This window comes from Hoplias malabaricus, chromosome 9, assembly GCF_029633855.1.
Source record: "Hoplias malabaricus isolate fHopMal1 chromosome 9, fHopMal1.hap1, whole genome shotgun sequence".
Classification (NCBI taxonomy): domain Eukaryota; kingdom Metazoa; phylum Chordata; class Actinopteri; order Characiformes; family Erythrinidae; genus Hoplias; species Hoplias malabaricus.
The window spans coordinates 31,833,529-31,840,192 of NC_089808.1; positions in this window are offsets into that span (position 1 = coordinate 31,833,529).

Below are 6,664 nucleotides of genomic sequence, written 5' to 3' on the forward strand. Positions count from 1 at the left end.
CTCACAACTCTGCTAACATTCCTGCTCAGCTTCTCAGTTTCAAAAATGCTGTCCAGTGTGTTGTGCAAGCTCCAGCATCATCAGCTGATGAAACGGTGGGCGGTGACAGTGATCAGTATAAAAGGCAGAAATTAAATGCCATATTTTGGAGCAGCAAGCACAATGCCAAGCATTGACAAGAGGGGTGTAAATCCCCACCCCAGCACTGGGCTGTAGGGCAGTGGAACTGTGTTCTCTGCAGTCAATGCACTCCATCTAATACCTAAAACACTCTGCATCCACAGCCAGTAGAGTCTGGCTGCAGACATGCACTCACTGCCAGATGCACACTTTGCCACAATGACAGAAACAGCACAGTGAATTTTAAAATATTTGGCTGTTTCTGCTTAACGAGTCGAGAGATATCCTAATATAATGTAATCTTTGTAGAGTTGTAGAGTGCTATATATGACAACCATATCATTAGTGTAGCGATTTCTCGTGCTTCCACTGCTTCATGTAGTAGCTTGCTGTTTCTGCTAATAAAATAGACCATGCTATGGTTCTTTATTTTATTTTTTTTAAGGTACCTTAATCACTATTTTATTCTAATATTAATACTGTAGGATAACAGTATATGACGCATTTAGTAGACGTGCACTTTGTAGTGTGTAGCCTGCTCCCTCTCTCTCTCTGTAGGTTGGAACAAGGCCTGTTCACGAGTGTGCTCTGTGTATCTCAACAAGCCGAAGCTCTCAGCAATAAAGCAGTTTTGTTTTGTTAAACTCGAGTACTTTTCTTGAGTTTGTACACTCCACAATCAGTCTGACAAAGCTAGCGTCCATTCAGTGTCACTCTTGTAGCCCAACAGTACTCGTTGTAGTTGCAGTTTTCTAAATTCCTCTGTCCTTACGGAATGTCATATGGGACAAAGCTAAGTTTTTATTCTGTGTAGTTTTCATATCCTTGTATCAAAAACTCAATTCTGAAATTACAAAACATGTTAGACAAACCTAAAATCATAAAGCTAATTTCACACCAGACAATACACTGTTTTAATCAGTGTAGTCTTTAACACCGTCTGCGTGTATCAAGCGCAACAGACACAACATAATTCAGTTTCTGTGGCAGAAACTGGGGTGCACTGATTGGCAGTGCATGTGAGGCAGAGAGTGCATGTCTGCAGCCAGACCCTTCTCCCCACAGCAGCACTCAGCCTACAACATTCTACAACGTACGTCAAAGCAAAGCAGAGTCAACAGAATACCACACTGGAGGAAGGGATATTGAATCTTTTCAATACAAATGGTGCTTTTTCATTTACCTGGGGTCCTGGGTTCAGTTCTTGACCCAGATCACCCTCTTGGAGGATTATGTGATATCTGGTGGCCAATGAATCTGGGGCAGCTCTGGACCCACCATGAATCTGATCAGGGTGAAGTGGTTACAGACATTGAATGAATGAAGGCATTTTAATGTAGAGTTATACACTGTTATTATCTTTCAACATCATTATTTCAACAATATTATATATTCTGCTTCTCATTTAGCAAAAAATAGGGGTGCAAAAACATGTGTTCCTGAGAATCTAGATCTGGATCTGACCTTTTTATCTGAAGTACTGTCATTTTTATATATTATTATATCTACAGTACTTTAATATGTATAACAATGCTTGTAACTTTTCCAGCTCCAGTGCTTCCTTCTCAGAATGTTTATCTTGCGAACACAAACACCAGACGCTCATAGCTTTATAGTATTGTATGACTTGGTGCGTTCAATCTGTGCATGTGGTATGTTGGCATGCCGCTTGGTCACCTTTAAAATGATGCATGTTGACAAACACATGCGGTCTTACACACATGACGCTATTAGCTTGCCTTCCCTCCTGCCACGCACAGAGAGACAAGTTAATCATGTCTGAGTAGTCTTTCCCATCACTGGTGGGCACTTTAATCAAATTATGACCTTGTAAAGCATGCACTTGTCATTTGGGACCTGAGAGTCCTCACTAATGACTAATTAGCCCCATCACCTGTTCCTCTAAACTTCCATTACACCCATAACTGAGCTTAATGTAATGAAATAAACAGCAAAACACAGCGCCACTGAAACTTTGGAAAAGGCATCAATCAATGAGTCAGTCATTTGTAATGAGGGAGAGAAGGCGATACCTTTCCATTCCCAAAAAGCCCACCGTTCACTGGGCTAGAGGACGATAAGGGTACACATTAATTACTAATTAGCTTGTGATTACTTCATCATGGAGGGCAAAGAGCAGAAGCTCAACTTACTGTCATAACCCTCGCACCCTAATTTAATTTTATAATAATTAGCACACAGCACTATAATTTATACGTCACTTTATCATAACAAAAACACCACATGTCCAAACCTCCGCAGACGCGCTATACAATTAGCGAATTATCTAATTATGTAATATCTTGAAGTTCCTATGCTATGCCAAGCTTGTAAGCATTCCATAGACAAGCATGGAATGAAATGGGAGAGTCTGGAGCAGCTGCACACGAGCTTACTGTCTCCTTTATTAAGGCTAAGCATTGGCTATGGGGTTATGACGCAAAAAGAAATGACAAAGGCTTTTAGTATGGAGAGTCTGAGTTCTGTTTAACGCACGATTCAAACTAAGGAGCTCTAAAAAGTTTGAGTTCTTTTGTCTCTAAAGACTTTGAAATAGGTGAGTGCTGAGTTATTCTCTTTGGGAAGGGGCTGGGTTTGGGCCACTGAGAGGCATACAGATGTGGCGCTTGGCGCTGAGCGCCTAAACAGTTGGGGTGATTCATTAAGGCTTTTATTTTACAGACAGTCGATCTCTCTGGGGTCCCCAAGCATCTGCCTGCAATATCAGATAGAGAGGATGAGCGAGAGGAATAGAGGCAGCTAATAGGAGAGGATGAAAGAGAGAGAACAAATAAACGAGAGATAGATAGGGGATGATGATGATGCTGACGATGATGCTAATAATAGTGATAATTAAAGAAATATATTCACAAAGCACTTTTCATTTCCAACAATATCCTGATCCATGCTTTATTAAAAGTACCATATTCTACATTAGTCGTGTGCTGGACATTTTTTTGAGGTCCTCTAATGAACTGTGTGGTTTCATGACCCCCAAAACAAGCCTAATACATTTCTAGACCATTTCCCGACCTTTTGTTACTGTGTCTTACATTTAAATGGCCTCAGCTTTGACTGGCCGCTCTGTATTGTGCCTCCAATAAAAAGCAGCCCATGATGAAACACTTTTAGAACAGTCTTAGAGACTGAAGAGGGGGCTAAACTAGTGAATGTTGGAAGTGAAACAATATATTAATGCATTAGTTTGTTTGATATCAGAAAAACACTGAATTAAACAAAAGCTCGCAGTGCAGTTTTCTTGTTATAGATGGACTGTGTGGACAAGGGGCTGAGTGATATTCATTTGAAACACTTTTATGTTCAAAAAGTAATTTACACATTACACATCCAAGTAAAATATGTAAACATCTACCATATAAAAGGATTAAAGGAAAATAAAATGCTATGGCAACTACAGTTACTACTACTACTGCTAATAATAATGAGTAATAATAATAATAATAATAATAATTTTCCTTTCTCTTTATTTTTAGGCAATTGCTTTACAATCATGTCCAGTGCAATAAGCCAACATCCAAGTCTTCCACAACCCCCCCTCCCACAAACTAAAGTGAAAGCATTGGGAGGATAAACAGACTGTGAGCGAGTCTCCTGAAGGCTGTGGATAAAGAGGTAGTTGAGAGATGGAGTACGAGTCCCTGAGCTGACATCACAGACACATCTGGCTCCGGAACAAAATGGCACCTCTTTGAGGGACACATGTGGTCAGACCAAATGCTTCATCCCCCACTTCTGGGTTTTCAGTCTCAATGCAGCAGAGCTCAACTGAGCTTAGTTTAATTGAAGCGCTGAGCAAATTAAACAAACCTGCGAAATGTTGCTCCTCACATCTCACAGAGAGTAACTTTCAGCAATGAGACACCGATCGCATACTAATAACTTAGAAACCCCCCACCACATCAAACACCCCAAACCCCACCCCCAAAAACCATCACAACATCTGGTTAAATCCTCCTTCACACTGTACAGTTTTCACCGGGACTTCATTGTAAGGTTATTGGTATGAGGACCATATGTTCTAAACACATTCAGAGCCACAAGATTGGGGCAATTCTAATTTAGACGCATGGTATCATACAAATGTCATTTTATAGGTCAGGCAGCAAAGGGTCATTGCAGTGGTGGGATTCATAGGTAATAGTGTGCAGCTGAAATTAGGGAAATAACAGGTTTTTTTTTTCCTTTTTGAATGTAAGCTCATTTCTATTCACATCTGAAATTTAGTCATTTACCATAGATAATAATGTCTTTATATTTACAAAACAAAAAACAAGCAAACAACTCCCCCAAATGGTCTTGGTCCGGTATGCTAGGATTTCTCTCTCTGCTCACAGCAGAAAAAAGGGCATTTTGGAGGTGTTTATACAGTGAATAGGCCTCTAAACATTGAAAAACATGAACCAAAATGCGGATATTGCTCTAGTCCTGATTCATAAGTGGGTAATATTGACTTATTTTTGCTGCAAATGGATCTGAGTCTAAACTCAGAAGAGCGCTAACTGCACTGAAGTAAATACAGATGGAAAGTGCTACAAAATTAACTTGGGTAAAACAAATTAGTTTCTGTGGTAATTTAAACAGTGAATAAATATAGACAAGTTAAACATCAGCCATTTGCAAAGAACTGTCATTTTTTCCCCTCAAACATACCATTTCATCTTAAACATCCCTGAGCTTCTTAATGTACACAAATGAGAGAACAGTGTTTCCCCACAATTGAAGACATTACTTTTAAGGCTTATTATCCAGCAGATACTATGAATTACAGTAGAGTGCAGATGAAATCACATGTCAAAACAGCCATTAAATGCAAGTTATTCATTTTCAGAGGTGATTAGAAATAATAAGATAACCTACTTGAAAGAAAGAGAAAAAAAACAGTTCCTAAAACTGGAGATTGCCTGATTATTTAAGGATTTAAGAAAATGGAACTCCGGTTTCCTCCCGCAGTCCAAAAACACACGTTGGTAGGTGGATTGGTGACTCAAGTGTCCGTAGGTGTAAATGTGTGAGTGTGTGTGTTGCCCTGTGAAGGACTGGCGCCCCCTCCAGGGTGTATTCCCGCCTTGCACCCAATGATTCCAGGTAGGCTCTGGACCCACCGCGACCCTGAACTGGATAAGCGCTTACAGATAATGAATGAATGAATGAATAATAATAATATAAGTCATTTATCATTGTACAATGTACAACGAAATTTGTCTTCCGCATTTAACCCCCACCCCATACACACACACACACACACTAGTATACTAGGGGTTGTGAACACACACCCAGAGCGGCAGGCAGTCTTCCCCAGTGCCCCCAAATTAAACAAAGAAACGTATGCTGTTTTCACAATACTGGGCTGCCTGCACCAGGGCACAGATCTCAACTTTACTGCATGTGTTTTGGATTATGTAGATTCTATGAAGTCAGGAATGCAAAGACATCTAAGACTAAACTAGGGACATGTTGAAAAATATCCCTGAAATGTAACTGAAAATAGCAAAAACAAAAGTCTCCTGAAAGAATATAAGCTGTAGTAAAATCCAAGGTTAAACAGTAAATCTGACCACTGACAAATGACTGATTTAGCTAGAAAAAGAAAAAAAAGTCTGATTTTACCAGAGTACTGTGAAACTAATATGTATTATTTGAGTTTTGGTTCAAAGCTTGGTTTTATGACACCTGTCTAGAGCCACTCTTCTTTATATATTGCCCAGAGTGTTCCAAACATGGCACCCGAGTTAGCCTTGTGGTTAGATGCGTTAATGTACTCAAGAAGCACGTAAGATGTTGTGCTCATGCTTGCCGCTGTAGCTAAGTTGTTGTTGTGGCGTTCCTCCAGTTCTTTATCTAGTGTGATGAATGAGGGCTGCAGCATCCCAAATGAAGATATCCAGCCCCCACTGCCATTGTAATGAAGCACTTCAAAATAATGTGGCCAGCCCCAATGGAGGTTGCACTAAATTTGATCTCATTCAATTTTGTTAAACTATCTGCCAAGCATGCAAGGACAATGGCTGTCTTATATAAATCACGGTCTTAAAGGGCACCTGGGGGTTGTCCCTGGGGGGAAAATAAATAAATAAGTCTGGATGGATAAATAAAAAAAAGGTTTGGAAACCGCACAACACAGCGGAATATTCACTGAGCACTTTGAAGAAACTCAGCTTTGCGATTCCTTGATTAGTAAAAGCACAGTTTAAAACACTCTTGCAATAATCTGGAATGTTTTCACTGGTATTGCTAACCATGCTCCAATATCTACAAGTCACAGATTTCAAATACATAAAACATATGTAATGAATGTAATGTAATACAAGGGCCTTTATTACATGCGACTACAAAAAATAAAACTGTGGGGTACACTGGCATAAAAAAATAAAGATGCACACATTGTAAGTAGACATTTATACCAAAGCAGTGCAGAAGAAGGGGACGAATCAAGATGTCAGTCACTCAGTATTCCCCTCCTGCCCTACACAATGTTCTCTATTGTGATAATCCACCCTATGCTAATAACATGAGCTATGTGTGT